The sequence below is a fragment of the Carassius auratus genome, chromosome 13, assembly GCF_003368295.1.
Source record: "Carassius auratus strain Wakin chromosome 13, ASM336829v1, whole genome shotgun sequence".
Classification (NCBI taxonomy): domain Eukaryota; kingdom Metazoa; phylum Chordata; class Actinopteri; order Cypriniformes; family Cyprinidae; genus Carassius; species Carassius auratus.
The window spans coordinates 17,829,590-17,846,469 of NC_039255.1; the positions used below are offsets into that span (position 1 = coordinate 17,829,590).

At 37.0% G+C, this 16,880-nt stretch overlaps 1 protein-coding gene across 1 annotated transcript in view; it reads left to right on the top strand.

Moving 5' to 3' along the window:
- The first annotated feature begins 2,325 nt into the window (after positions 1 to 2,325).
- Positions 2,326 to 16,880, top strand: part of LOC113112924 (leucine zipper putative tumor suppressor 2 homolog) — a 57,247-nt gene continuing 42,692 nt past the window's right edge. The window contains exon 1 of the mRNA XM_026278860.1: positions 2,326 to 2,671. The gene's annotated coding sequence lies outside the window, so the exon portion shown is untranslated. The remainder of the gene's footprint in view (positions 2,672 to 16,880) is intronic.

The window sequence follows — 16,880 nt, forward strand, 5'->3', positions numbered from 1 at the left end:
ATAATTGTTTTCTTTTTTTTTTTTTTGCAGTGAGGACAACTGATTTATTTTCAGTTACTTCATAACTGCAAAAGCTGTCTATCTCTGTGCATCAAACTCTGAACCTAAGACTTTTAGTAAAGTTAAATGAAGCTGCAGGAAACCAGGTAAACAGCTCATTATCTCTCACTCTTCCTCTTTCTCTCTATCCACCTTTGTCTTGAATCTTCTACTGATGGTGAAATTGGCTGGAGAAATGAGAAGCCCTGGCTGTCAAGGTCCTATTTGAAACAGGTCCACAGATTACATTTACACTTTTTGTTACTTTCTAAGACCAAAAATGGATTGAAGTATAGTTTCTCAGAGGTTTCCGAGAAGGAAAATTAGATGGAAACACATTTCCAACTGACAATATTAATGCCATCAATATTAAAAATATCTGCTGAAGAGTATGTCCTGTGATGTCCAGACAGTGTTGCGTCTGTAGCATACTTATTGAAAAGCTTAAAACTGATTTGAATAATCTCCAATGTGTAGACAGCTCTATAATGTGTGTGACAGTTCTAGAGAGTCTACAGGGTACAAGAACTCACACTGAGGGTCATCCGATTTCAACAGCCTGGATCCAATGTGATTTTCCCACGTGCAAGGACAAAAGCAGCTTTAATTGTTACTTATTCACTTCCCGGGTAAAATTCTAAGTAAAAATAATGATTTCTTTCATTTTATGTCTATTCTGGCTTATTTAAATTAATCTGGAGTTTTAACTGTGTGATATTTATTGCTTGACTGTGGTACTCACTCAAACAAATCTTAATAAAAGGACAATGCAACAGTTAACAGAGCTTCAAACAAGCTGAGGAGAAAAATAGACGTTTATTGGCCTATTCTTTTTATCTTTGTCCTAACAGTTTTGGGGAAGTGATTAGTGGACAAAGAGATGAGCTTTGTATGAGAGGCTGTACAGTACAAGGGTGTACAGTACATGTGGGAATGTTTATGCTGCAGTGTGTGCCCCTGATTTAACAGGTTTTGAATTATGCAAATGAATCCCTTCAGGCTTGCTACGTTGATCTGAAACTGAAAGTCTAATTGAGCCCCATGACCTTTTAGTTTAATGAACTCGTATGAACTAAGAGCCTTTATTTTTGTTTATGACAACCTTGGCTTTACACCAGAACTGCAGTTGAACTTTATAAAACTGCAAACTTAAGACTACTTAATCACATATCATTAGATCTGCTATGGTCTTTCGATTTTTGGTTATGGTTTGTTTAGCATTATTACTGCCTCCAGTAAGTTTTTTTTTCAAAAGCTATTACTGGCTTTGAAATCAGGTTATAAACAGTGAATGATGGGACATATTTGTTGTCCTGCTGAAACCCCCAGTAAGCCCCCCACAGTCTCTCTCTTACTAGGCTACTGTATATTTATACCACATATAGACATTTACAGATAAAAGTATATTTTTGAATAACAGACAGGGATGTGACATGCATGCTAATCAATGTCTTTCTGTATTGATGCTGTCAGATGTGAACTTTTGGATATATGTGAAAGATAGGGCAAATAAAAAAACTAATAAATCAGTTTTGAGCCGAGAAGCCCATAGCAGAGTCACTGGACAAGAACATGTTGTACCTACATAGACCATAACAAATACCACTCCTTTGCTCTTTGTGCCCCTCAGCCTTTGTGTTTATTTAGTTCTTTACCTTAAACAGTACTGAGTCATATTTCAAAGACTCTTCCAGACCAGAGGACTTACTTTTTTGTAGTTTTGTATCTATTGTCTTTTTTATTGCTCTGAAAAGAAAAAGAAATACAGTTTATTGAACATATGTTTGCATGTTGTCAAACCATAGGGTAAGTTGTGACAATAGAACCTATTTATTTAAGATTATTATTAATTATGAAGCATGAAGACATTAATTAAACAGCAAAATGTAAATATTAAACCATTTCTGGCAACAAATACTGCAATTTATAACTTGACAGATTAATAAAACATGTGACAGCATTCCATAAAAAAGGTAACATACTGACTTTTGTGAACTTAAAACCTTGTCAGAACCTATAGCTCTAGAAATACAGCAATTATGACATCTTTATTATATTTTTGTTGATACGAATTACGAAATGTTTATAGTCGACATATTCTCGCGTCAGCATAAGTGTCCAATAAGCAGACGGTGCAGTGCCGGTTTAGCTACTGTTAGTTCGACATTGACATTTACCATAAATTACAACAGAGTTCAAGCTGCTTCGTGAACTTGAACGTGTCGCCCGTCGCGAGCCCCCGCGCGTCGCCATTCTCCCATAGCTTTACAGCGTGTCGCTCCAGATCAGCGGTGGGGAGCCAATGTGAGGCGCGCTCTCGCACTCTCGCGCTCCTGCCAGCGGCGGTCCAGCGCGGAGCGAGAGAGAGGGGCAGCGCGACCCATCAGCGGGATTCCAGCCAGCTCGCAGCAGTCGCTTCCAGGAGGACGGACATAGATATGTGTAGCGGCTGCCCGTGTTAACCTTCAGCTACGGGAGTTTGCCCTACTTTAGAGAGGAGTAGAGCCAGGGCGGCTCAGATCTGCGTGAACTTCACCATCCTTTGGAAGAAGTGAAAATACCAGGACGCTTTCTTCAGAAGCGTTGATTCTTTATGCACGGGATTGTTCAAGCGCTCTTCACGCTGTCAACGGTGAGTGACTGAAATCTGATTGAAAACTTCAGTGCGAGTTTGAGCCCACAGCGTTACAGATGATTATTTTTGATGTCTTGTTTATGGAAAGTCGTTTTAACATACATTGCTTACAAGCTAGCAATTTTTGTTACTGTAGTATTTATTTTTTAGTAATTTGTCCTACAGTATAGTTACAGTATGTCTTTTATAACGTCACTATTAATAATAATAATTCACAATTTACATATGTGTAACATGTGTTAAAAATAATACTAGTCTAAGATTTAAAGTTAAAGTTTATTATATTAATTTGCTGACTTCATGTGTAAAATGTTTCGTCAACATTTGTACTAGTAGCCTAACACTATATTTTAACAATTATTAAAACAAATGACAAAGTTCATCTAGTTCATCTTCATTTGTGCTTGTGTACGTTGTTTTTGCTGTTCGTTTGCCCGTGAGAGTGAAGTGACTGAAGTGATCTTACAAAGGTCATAATTATGTTGAATGTAGGCAGACACCAATTTATCCCAGCAAAAGTAATTATGGCATCCCAGTGTCTTTTTAATTACAGCATATGAAGTGTCCCTCCTGGAGACATTGTCTGAATAGTCTTTGTATTCAGCTCTGAATTGTGTATTTAACACATTCTCACAAACCCCCATAGTTCATTCTCAGTAGGTTCAGATCTCACCTTTTAGTGGTATGCACTGTATGATAACTGTGACTTGCTAATGACCCTTAATGATGTTATCTGAGAATGAATACAGTGTGTGTGTGTGTGTGTGTGTGCGTGTGTGTGTGTGGGTGTGTTTGTGTGTGTTTCACAAAACAGTTTACTTACAAAGGTTTTGCTGGTGTTAAGAGGTCTTTATCTGTCACATTTTACACCCCAACCCCGATTTTAACTCACACCCTCCCCCAAAAAAGCAGTAATGCTACTTCAGTACCACAGCTTTTTTCAGCCAGCTGTTGTTGTTTAAAACAACATTTGTTTTATGTGATGAAAAGAGTTATGGTACATGTTGTGTTAACTGTAAGACAGTGTTTTTATTGACTGTAAAATTGTAAATCAGTTAAATATTCAATATTGCCTTTTATATTGTATTGAAACAACTTAAAAGTGAAGAAAAAGACATTAAATACCCAGTAATTATAATGTAATGATTCAAGCATTTGTCAAATTAGGAGACACTGAAGTACTTAAACACACTACAAGAACATCAGTCATGTTTTTCCTCCTCCGACTTTTTTAAAAGATTCAGGGTTAACTTTGACCAACATACCTGTCAAGCTCACCACACTCCACAGAAGAGTTCTGTTTCTTCTGTAAACATAGAGTAAGATCTTGTTAACTGAAAACCACCAGACTCTAGGAACCCACTTGTGATTTCCATCAGTGGAAGATGAAATATAACTAGATACTTTTCTGTTGTTCTAAGATATTCTTCACACTGTCAGAAAAGCCCCTCTCTGGACTTCCAGTCTTATTATAAGACATATTTAATTAGCGTAATGTTTATATGTATTTTTGAGGGCTTTAAAAGCTACAGTATGTGAAACAGGATATGCAGCATTCACATACCACTGTTACTTGTACTTGTAGCCATCTTTCAATTTTGGAGATTCCAAATGGTGATAAACTTACTGATATTCTGGCACTGCACATGGTCCGCCATACCCAGCTGCTTTCTGGCATTCCATTGGGAGTATTTAGGATGGAAATGGTTGGGTGAAAGTTAGAGTCCATATTATATACTGAAAGTGTTTATTTGATCCCCTGCTGATTTTGTAATGTTTGCCTTCTAACAAAGAAATCAAGGGTCTGTAATTTTCATGTTAGGTTTATTGTAATGGATAGAGACAGAATACCAACAACAACAACAACAACAACAATAAAAAATCCAGAAAAAACACATTATGTAAAGGTTAGAAATTTATTTGCATTTCATTGAGTGAAATAAGTATTTGATCCCCTACCAACCAGGAAGAATTCTGGCTCCCACAGATTAGTTATGTCCCCATGTGGAACACGGATTAGTCCTGTCACTTTAAGAAGTTACTCATAATGTCAGCTCGTTATGTGAATGAGACACCTGTCCACACAATCTGTATCTTACATTCCAACCTCTCCCACCACCATGGGCAAGACCAAAGAGATGCCACAGGATGTCAGAGACAAGATTGTAGATCTGTAAAAGGCTTGAATGGGCTACAAGACCATCAGCAAGAAGCTTAGTGAGAAGGAGACAACTGTTGGAGCCATTATTCAGAAATGAAAGAAATACAAAACAGCCATCAATCTGTCTCGGTCTGGAGCTCCCTGTGAGATCTTGCCTCAAGGGGTAAGGATGGTCATGAGAAAGGTGAGGGATCAGCCCCGAACTACACTGGGGGAGCTTGTTAATGATCTTAAGATAGTTGGGACCACAGTCACCAAGCAAAACATTGGTAACACACTACGAAATCCTACAGCGCCCACAAGATAACCCCTGCTCAAGAAGGCACATGTACAGGCCCGTTTAAAGTTCGCCAAAGAACATTTAATAAAGGCTTCGCAGAAAGTGCTGTTGTCAGATGAGACCAAAATGTAACTCTTTGGCATTAACTCAACTCTGTTTGGAGGGAGAGCAATGCTGACTATGACCCCAAGAACACCATCCCTACAGTCAAGCATGGAGGTTGAAACATCGTGTTTTGGGGCTGTATTGTTAAGGGTACAGGACGACGTCACTGCATTGAGGGGCAAGTGGACAGGGCCATGTACTGTAAAATCTTTGACAAGAACCTCCTTCCCTCAGCCAGAACACTGAAGATGGGTCATGGATGGGTCTTCCAGCATGACCATGACCCAAAACATACCGCCAAGGCAACAAAGGAATGGTTTAAGGAAAAGCACATTAAGGTCATGGAGTGGCCTAGCCAGTCTCCAGACCTCAATCCTTTAGAAAATCTTTGGAGGGAGCTGAAACTTAAAGTTACCAATAAACCCTAAGGATTTATAGAGGATCTGTAAAGAGGAGTGGATCAAAATCCCTCCTGAAATGTGTGGAAACCTGGAGACCAACAGCAAGAAAAGTCTTACCTCTGTGCTTGCCAACAAAGGTTCACAGCAGTTCAGTCAGTGTACTGTTTGAGTAAATGAATTACTCCGGGATATTGGATGTTTTAACTCAGAGGAAGTGTTAGCCACATTAAACAAGTTAACAGCTTAAGTCATTTGTGGATTAATGCGAATTGGAGACGTGAACCGTTTCAAACGATTCAGTTCGATTTGGTGAACTGGTTCAAAAAGATCCGGTTACATTGAATGATTCGTTCGCGAACCAGATATCACTAAACTGCAGTGTTTTGAACTCTCACACAACAGAAACGGAAGAGAAGACAATGCTGCATAAAGTCATAGTTTTTGCTATTTTTGGACCAAAATGTATTTTCGATGCTTCAAAATATTCTAACTGACCCTCTGATGTCACATGGACTACTTTGATGAATTTTTTCTTACCTTTCTGGACATGGACAGTAGACGTACACAGCTTCAATGGAGGGACAGAGAGCTCTCGGACTAAATCTAAAATATTTTAAACTGTGTTCCGAAGATAAACGGAGGTCTCACTGGTTCAAAGGTGAGTGAGGGTGAGTTATTAATGATATAATTTTGATTATTGGGTGAACTAACCCTTTAAGAGAAGCAAGTCAATGTGGTGTATATATAACAGTACTATAACAGTGTGTGGGAAATGGGACACAAGTGCTCAACGATCACTAGGTCATGTGACATACATTCCATATATCTCATATAACTTTTAACCAGCTGCAGTGACAGCCTTACTGACCTGACATGTGAAAGTCTTTAATGTTTGATTGACAAATATATAGACTGATAAAACGAGCAAAGCATCTGTTTCAGAACGAATTTGGCATCTGCTGCATGAATGAAGATAGAGTTTGTAATTTCATTAGGGTGTTGGATGGCTTTTGGCAGGCATTGCTTTGTAAACTTGCCTGCCATTTTTGTCTTGACTGGAAGTGCACGTCAATACACCGACCGGCATTCTAGGGCACTAAATTTACGAGGTTATCTCTAATATGGTTGGTATGGGAAAAATTCATCTCTGGCACAGAGAATACCGTAAATCTTTTATTTAGTTGCTGGAGTGGCTCTAACATAGCCAATGATTAAATTAACCAAGACTTTGCTGTCTAAATGTTGAAAGAAAAATGTTATTTTTACATCCTTATAGTTCTGACAGTAGATCTGGTGTTCTTGATGCTGATTTGCTGAGATATACAAATGTGTCTATTTATGGGTCTCTGTGTGTTTGGAAGCAGCTGATCTTATCATGTTGAGGGAGGAGCCATCCATTAATATTCCTGAGAGAAAATCAATGTGTGCCAATTGCCCACACTAATGTGATTTCTTGGGTTTGTCTTTCACTTTCTTCAAATCATATCACATGGATTAACTTTCTTGATGGATTTACAGTATAATAGAGTATAATATGCATCGCTCGGCTCGATTATGGGCTTCTCCTTAATCTCAAACTATCAAAAAGCACAGGGCAATTTTAGTTCAGACAGGATTGAACCAAATAAATGAAATGCTTGAATGTGTTAATTATTCACCATTATTCTGCTAAATCCATATCAAGATGTCAGGGTAATGCCACTGACTGCTGTGATGTTGATGACAAGCAAACCCAAGCTTCACTACTCACCTCAGAGAGTGATAGTGACTCGCTGTTAGCTCCTCCCACAAAGATGCCCATCCACTTCCTGTTTTTGGAGCAGCAAGATGTGATTGGCAGTGATGTTTGATGTTGCATACATTTGCATGATGAGAGAATTGGAATGCACTAGCGGTGCATGTCTAATTTGATATTTACCAAATACAATACTGACCAAAAATTATATCTTGATGATGGTAATTAGCCAGTACTTTGTTGAGTGTGTTTTTGTGCTGGTACACTGGCTGGACATGGACAGCTGACATCCAAAGCTCATCATATTCTGTGTAGTGGTCAGTTTAAGTGACAGAAATAAACTTTTTCATTAAGGGGTGATATCTGCTGCCCTAAATCGATTTCCAGGGGCATTTTTTACTTTATAGATGTTTTTGTTATCTAAATTGTGTGCACTGAAAATATGTATCTTTTCATGTCAAATTTTTGCATTTAATCAATAAATTCAGTTAGAATAATAAGATTTTATAGGCTGTTGCCAATCAATTGAATGTAAGCATTCATAATGTCAGCTTCCAAACTCTTCAAACTAAAATTACAATATTATCATAGATGATAAATATCACATTCCCCAAGGATGCAATGCAGTTTTAGGGACGATAATGTAGCAGAGGTGTAATAATGTAAACAATTAGCAGCATTTTGTGGCAGATATGCCTTCACCTTTTTCTATTCTGTTATTATCCTTTATCACTTCAAATGAAAAAAATGTGATTGTAAATCATGATTCGCCAATAACATTCATATACTGAAATTGTAAAAAAGATTATAATAACAATAAATTCACATTGTGAAAATTTTAATTTTTACATATATTTTAGATCATACATGACTAATGAGATGGTTAATCTATAATCTCAAGCTGTTTAAAATAATGCAATGTGTTTTTTGTGTTTGAACTGGTACTGAGGATGACACTCTCTGTTGCTTGATCCTATTACATGTGCTTTCATGCGAGATTGAATCTTTATAGTGCAGAGTATGTTTGCTGAGAGTGACAAAAGGATGTAAAGGAAAAGTTGTGTCCTTAGGCACTTGGTTGCTCATTCAGAATAATCCAAATTCATTAACTTCAGAATGAGTTAAGAAAAAATTCATGTGCATTATGCATTATGCAAAAACGTTTGTGTGCATGTGAATTATTAGTGAATGGGACCCAGATAATGGCTGTTATTAGTGAACAAGACAAAATAATGGCTGTAATTTCAATATCAACATTAATATTAATAATAAATGTTCCCAGTTATTAAAGAATAATATTTTGGCCCCCGATATATCATGCACTTTTACAGAGAAGCGCTCGCTGAAGTAACACAGCGTCTCGTGCTTGGCCTGCTTTCCATTAGTCAGGAATCTGCTCTGCAAATCTGCACACCCCCACACTGAGAAAGAAAACATTATAAAAACACTGTCCTCTTTGTACGTCCCCTGATTTATGATCTTTGGCCTGCGAGATATGTAAAGCATGCAGCACTTTCTCTCCATCTCTTTCTCCCAGCTGATGCAACACAGGGGTCCTGGGCTCACAACAGTTTCCACTGCACAGTGCTTCCCATGGCGATGTGAGTTATGATAAGAGACAAGCAGCTCGCTCTGCCCGAGGCTCGCTCTGACACTCACCTCTTTCTGCTGTGCTGCTGGCTTGTCCAGTGCATCTTCAAATGACTACAAACAAGAAAACCATGCAACATGCTGGAGTTTACAACATGCTTTACAACTGCCGAGCTTTTAACCTCTGATTTATAATAAGATGTGTAAACATTAGCTCAAGAGTGGAAGATGGAAGGGGAATGTCAAGTTTGCAGTCTGTTTTATGAGAATCAGATATATGTTTGGAGGCACTGAAGCTTTTTAACCAGTTTGTAATCACTATTTATACAGACTGACCCCCTAATATATATATATATATATATATATATATATATATATATATATATATATATATGAATATATACAGTACAGACCAAAAGTTTGGACACATTCAAAGAGTTTTCTTTATTTTCGTGACTATGAAAATTGTAGATTCACACTGAAGGCATCAAAACTTTGAATTAACACATGTGGAATTATATACATAACACAAAAGTGTGAAACAACTGAAAATATGTCATATTCTAGGTTCTTTAAAGTAGCCACCTTTTGCTTTGATTACTGCTTTGCACACTCTTGGCATTCTCATGATGAGCTTCAAGAGGTAGTCACCTGAAATGGTCTTCCAACAGTCTTGAATGAGTTCCCCGAGAGATGCTTAGCACTTGTTGGCCCTTTTGCCTTCTGTCTGCGGTCCAGCTCACCCCTAAACCATCTCGATTGGGTTCAGGTCCGGTGACTGTGGAGGCCAGGTCATCTGGCGCAGCACCCCATCACTCTCCTTCTTGGTCAAATAGCCCTTGATGCCTTCAGTGTGACTCTACAATTTTCATAGTCATGAAAATAAAGAAAACTCTTTGAATGAGAAGGTGTGTCCAAACTTTTGGTCTGTACTAAATATATATATATATATATATATATATATATATATATAGAGAGAGAGAGAGAGAGAGAGAGAGAGAGAGAGAGAGAGAGAGAGAGAGTAGACGAGTTGAAGACATGATCACTGTGCTCTCACTGATCGCTTGGAGCTTACCTTCTCTGAAATTGGCAAAACACATTTTTAAACAGGCGCTGGCTTTATAAATAAACTGCAGATTTGAGTTTTAAACAACTACATTCTCGCCTGAAATACTTTTAAAATTACATTTCATGACACAATAACAGTAATATTTTGAAAATTATCCGAATAAATGGTGGTTGAAATCACAGTGCTGTGTGAACCAATCAGCATGTTTAGCGCCCAAGTCCCGCCCCCGAAAGTTCCGGAACTTTGGAAAAGTACTTCTTCGCCAGCGGGGACTTTTTTTACCCAGAACTTTATTTAGATCCTGGTTCCTGCGGTGGAAACACACCGAACACCACCCCAAAGTCCCTAGTTCCTGGGTAAAGTTCCAGCGGTGGAAACGTGGCTTAAGTTGCTTTGTCAACAGGACATTTCAAGACTCCTGTGAGTAAATGCGGTTGTCAATCCCAAAAACAGAAAGTGTGAACGGAGCCTAACATTTCTCAAAACATCTTATTTTGTGAACCACAGAAGAATGAAAGTTGTACAGGTTTGGAAGAACATGAAAATTAGTACATATTTATATACATATTTTAAATAAATTCATGTATTAATAAATAAAATTAAAATAGAAGAAATTAGAAAAAAATGATTTAATATTTAATAAACTTTATAATTTATTTATTTGTGTTTGGACTAGGGTTTTTTCTTAGTTTGTTATATATAGATCAGTGTCTTTACATTTTTCTTAAATAGAAAAAGAAGTACTAAAGCCATTATTTATGCATTATTGTAAATTGTTTTGATGTTGCATTATAAAGGCTCTGGTGACACTTTAGTTTGGGGACCAATTCTCACTATTAACTAACTACTAACCATAACTTATCTCTCTATAAAATACTGTTTTACTTATAGTTAGTAAGGCAGTTGTTACGTTTAGGATCAAGGGATCTAAAAGAGAGTCATGCAGAATAAGCCATTCATATTTGCTTATAAATACTAATAAACACCCAATATGCTAGTAATATGCATGCTAATAAGTTAACAGTTAATACTGAGAACTGATCCTTAAACTAAAGTGTTACCAAGGCCCTTTATGCATAAAAACCCATATGCAAATTAGCTGTCCTGAACATAAAGTTCATGAGAAGCCATAAATAAATGCCGTTAGCAATTCAATTATAGAGCTGATGAAATCCTATTGACGTACCCTCTGAAGAATCTTACCGACTATGTAATATAAAGATAATCCAGAAATCAATCTTTAGCGAAATTTGTCACTTGTATAATTGATGGCTGCATGCGAACCTCAGGTTAAAAGATTGCACATCTATAGTTTGAAATAATGTGTCTCAGTCTCTAGAGGGTTTATGATCAGTCCAGTCATGCTGAACCATGATGGCAGTCTCTCAGGCATTTCTAAAGAGCCGTGTAGTGCCCCGTGTTGTGAGGGGATTATGATCCACACAGCCTAGCACAGCAATATAAACAGCTCTCATTTTGTGTCCTCAAACACCCCCATCCCACATTTAGGCCATCAGACAGACTTATTATCTGTCTACCTTAGAGACACGAGTCTGGAAGTCACAGCTTTGTAAAGCACCGTGAATCTATGGCATGTGTTCACACTTAATCTCCAAAAGCCTTGAATGACTGCAGCAAGGTTATTGACCTCCTCAATGGCTTTGTTAACCTCTCTACTGTTGCTATGATGAAAGGCATCTGTGAAGTACGTGAAGGTATTAGGATGAGGTCAGAGTGTCAAGAGATGGTCCAGCAGACACAATACTGTTTCGTTGGTGTCCATTATGACGGTGTGACAGTAGCATCCATAACAGGCCAGTTTTAACTACGTAGCTACGACGTAGACTATGTGTAGGACGGCGTAGCCTGACATGCACATCTCAAAAAAAATCTAACAGCGCATCAATTCTTTGCTGACAACAAGCGCTGTGATTGGTCTGCTGGAATCCCTCCCTCTGTATGTACTTGAATTTTACGTATGTTTATGTGCACTTTAATATATTTTAATGTTACATCTTCTTATATAAAATAAAGCAAAGCAAAGAACAAGTGTCTTATCATTTATTATACTAAATAGCTTTGTACAACAGTACGTGTTGATTTGCCGTGGTACAAGTCTTTGACGAGATGGAAAGAATGCCGTCTTCTCTTATTCTGTTGTTGTCTCCTTTTTGTAGGTTTAAATAATGATTTAATGACTTGATATTTATTTGGCTCCGTCACGGCTATAATGCTTCTCCAACGAGCCACTTCTTCTTTGGCTTTTGCCGTGGTCTGCGAGTTACACAAGCAACATGCACGTAGACACTACAGACTAGTGGTTTGCATATGTATACTGCACGTTGCCACGGACAAGGACGCAGAAGTATAAATGAAAACTGATGCATAGCCTGCTGCGTAAAGGTTGCGGACACAGAAGTATAAATCAGCCTTAACAAGCAGAACTGAAAGCAAAGAGCTCACTAAATGAAGTACACATTTTTCTGACATTCCATTAGCTTGCACTGAGGCGTTGTGTATAGAAATAATGACTTATCTGGGAAGTACTAAATTACCACACAAACAAAGCCTGATTCCTCAAACATCTTAATTTGCTCGTTTTTAAAGGGATAGATGAAAATTTCCAGTATCTGCTTACCCCCAGGGCATCCAAGATGTAAGTGACTTTGTTTCTTCAGTAGAACACACAAATTATGATTTTTAAGTCAAATGTAGCAGTCTATCAGTCTTATAATGTAAGTGGATGGGAATCACGGCTAAAAAAAAAACATACACAAACAAAATCAAATTAAACCCTGTGGCTCGTGACAATACATTGATGTATAAAGACACAGCCTTTACCTTTTCCAAAGGTAAAGGTTCCTGAACAGTTAAGTTCCTCATAGCTTGTAAAATCAAATGAACTTTAACAGCATCACCATGAAGAATTCATGTGTGAGTGTGTGAAAGTTTGCAGTTATTGTAATTGTGGGAAGTGAGGTGAGCTCCATGTGGATGGAGTTTAGTGAATGACTCTGCCAGATCGCCTGTGGTGTTGTTCCCTCTTCAGCCCACTCCATCAGCTGACTCTCATCAACTCTCTCTCATGTCTTTTCCCATTCCAAAATGAAAAGAAAATAGGCGTGTGCCATAAATGGCCTCTATGAATGTTAACGCTGTGCAGATTATTCACATTTCACCATAATTGCAGACAGTTGGAAATGAAGAGAACTAGTTTTTTTTCTCTCCCTGTGTGGTGTTTCAGCCCCTGGCTCTCTCTCCTCCACCCCTTCTTTGGAGCCAGGACATGAGGAATGGTGTCTTTGGCTGCTGATGTTTTCGCGGCTCCGCCTGTGAGCTCTGGGGTTCAGTGCAAGCCCCACAGTAATTTTATTACCCCTCTCCTCAACAACACAAACACGAAACCTCTCCTCCCCATAACTCTGATTTATGTCACTACAACCACCTTGTCCAAAAACTTCCCTGACATTTCCAGGAGACTTTCTGAATCACAGCTTTCATGGCTGAGACGAGCTGTCATATAAAGCCGTGATGGAGCAGATGGATTTCCACCGAATTCTCTTTAAATGCATCATTGATTTTTTTTTTCTTCCTTATGCTGTTTGGGTGCTTATTTTATTTTTAGGGACAGATCTGCTTCTTTGTTAATGGAGGAATCAGTAATGTATGTGTATTTGAGTCAAACGGTCTCTCATTTAGTACTCAAATCCCTAAATTTTAATGTATTTTAAAATGTAACTTAATCCTGTGATGTCAAAGCTGTATTTTCAGCATCATTGCTCCAGTCTTCAGTGTCACATGATCCTTCAGACATCAGTCTAATATGCTGATCTGCTGCCTAAGAAACATTATCAATGTTGAAAACAGCTTTTTAAATTTTTTTTGTGATTAATTTACTGTGGTCTTGCTGAATAAAAGTAATAATTGATCTACTATTTTAAAACTGTACCTGTAAGCTATTAACTGAGTAAGTCAATTGTAGTAAATAGAGTTGTAAACCTTATTTCACATCCATTAGCATTTTGTGGTACTGTTGTGCACATATCATTTGTCCTAAGAGAGCAGTATTGGATTTCTGTAGAAAGAAATAGGAGTCTAACTTAACGAAAAAGGCACAGATGGATAACATGCATAAATATTTGGAGACGTTTAATTTTCTCAGTGCTCGGCTAAAACTTTAGTGTTGCACTGCAACTATTTATCAATGTCATGATCGCATCAGGCAGATAAATGCATGGCTTTTTCTTTCTCACTTTGGTAGTGACGCCTAATAAACAAAAAGCCATGGAAGGCGAGATAATATCTGTTCATAATATAAATCTATCATGTTTTTTAGAAGACTTGGACTAAAATCTCTCAGGTTTCAAAGTCTTATGGGTTTGGAAAGCCAAGCCTGCGGTTCATGAAAAATGTGTTTTGCAAATGACCATTATCAGCATGCACTGCAAAATTTGTTTTTAGTACCCAATCTTAGAAAAAGCGGCAATTTGCTTAACCTTTGTCATGTAGTATGACCTTCCAATTCATGTAGGTCGGATGCCAAAAGCAGGATTCTGTCCTGAATGTGTGAACTTTAACCTGTTTGTACCTCTCAGAGGAGAATAAGAGAAAATGAGTCGGGTTTAATTGAGTATCACATTGCTTGTCATTGAGGCAGCAGCATGGAGAGGTGAACAAATCCAGGACAGCTCATCTGGGAGACCAGCCAGCGGGAATGTGGTTTGTGTTCACTGGCTTGTACAGGTCACTATGTGTACTGCTGCCAAATTAGTGTAGAGTACTGAAGTTGTGTGTCAGTATTGATTTGAGAGGACGTATTAGGTTTATTTGATGACTCAGCATTTCCCTACAGAACCAAAATACAAACCGGATGTCGATCAAAGTATCACAATACTGAGATCAGCTCATTTGCTTGACATTTTAATCCTGTTTCAGGTGTATTTCTGATTCTTTCTGATTCATGTGGAAAATAAGACTCCAGACATGTAGAATTTTTGTCAGAGCTGTAAAAATTTGAGGGAAAAATATTGAAGCAATTTTGTCAGGCTATAAAAATATTAGGCTGCCAGTCATTAACATTTTATCTGTATATATCACAATGTATAAACACAGTTTCCAAGAAGCAATCATTTGAGATGGATAGAAGCTGTCCCGACTCTTTTAATGGTGAAGCCGCTTCTTCTGTTTTTGTGCTGCATAGCACAAAGGATTAGAGTCAGTTACGTAACTCCCCCCAGAGTCTCTCCTCACGCATGGCCGTCTGGAGCAGAATATCTAAATAAGGATTTTGGGCTTTATTTATGCTTAATTTGCACGGTCGCTTTGGTTATTAATGCATCTGCCTTCATTTCATGTTTAATGAGTTAAATGAGAGAGGGGACAAGAGAAAGAGGTAGTGATGGGGTATTTATAGAGTATTCTGCTGTGGGTTGGCCGGTCTGTCTCGGTGAAGCATTGCGTCCTGTCAGACCCCATCAGATCTCCATATGGACTCTAGATCTCTCTCATGCCGGGCACCACAACAACATCACTCCTATTAAGACAACCAGCATTTTTATAGTTAAAAACATGTTTTGAATGTTATTTTGTTTTAGTAAATGGACATAAAACATTCATTAGGTAATAATGAACAGTATAATTTACAAACATTTTAAATGTTATCAAAATAGATTTATTTATTTATTGTGTAATTTTATTATAATTTTTTTGTTAAATAATATGTATATATATATATATATAATATTAGTATTATTTTGATTGTTATAGTATATATTTTGTATTAGTTTTTATCAAAAAAAAAAGCTAACATTTTCATTTCAGTTCAAGGCAAGCTTTTTTGTAATTTTGCTATCTAATTTTATCTTTTAGTTTTTGTATTTATCTATAATTTATTTTTATTTCAGTTTTGTTTTATTTTTTTAATTTTAGTACTCCATTTAGTTTTAGTAATTTTAGTTCTCCATTTAGTAATCCACTTTTTTATATATATATATTTTATATTTTTATTATATTTTTAAGTTATATTTTATTTTATTTCAGTTTTATTTAATTGAACAAAAATACTGTATTCAGTATTAATGCCGTTTAATTAATTAATTAACAAAAACTTCTTTATACCAATAACAAAATTGTTTTCAGTTTGGATTTTTACTGGAAAGGGAGACATTTTGCTTGGTCCTCACTCATAAGTAAAGTATGTACTGTATATTTTTGGTCATTTTTAAAGAAAATGCCTTATTTAAAAAAAAAAAAAAACTTTAATTAAGAGTTATAAATAGTCCTGATAGCTGCATGAAACTATTAGTTGAATATGGACATTATTTTTTATTATTTTCCCTGAACACTCTTTTCCAGACTTCATACTGACATTATATGGCCTGAAACATGCATCAGAATACACATCTTCAAAAATGTAAATCCTAACAAATGTTGTTGCCTTATATTCATACAGACATACAGTACAAAGGCTTCCTTATTTATTACAGTAAGCTCCCTTGTTTTATGAATGTGGATAAAAACTCAAAACAAAAGCTCTTTATCACTAATTCTTTATCCTATAAAGACGCTAGACATACAGCCTTGCATATCAAAATGGAATCCACTATCCCAGAGGAAATGGATAGCAATATATGCTCTGTCAGTCTATCTCTCTTTCTCAGCACTTTTCAAGTTTCTGTAGTTCACAGAGATGCTCCAAAGAGTCATTTACAGTACTTCACCTGTGCATTTGCTTTATTTCTGTTGTACCATGCAGTTTTGTTCTTAATATTTAAGTCATGAAGTCATTTCACTTAATTCTGTGACCATTTTGGATGGCTGCACATCGTTGTCAGATCGTGTGTTTGACAGCAGAAAAACAGTAATT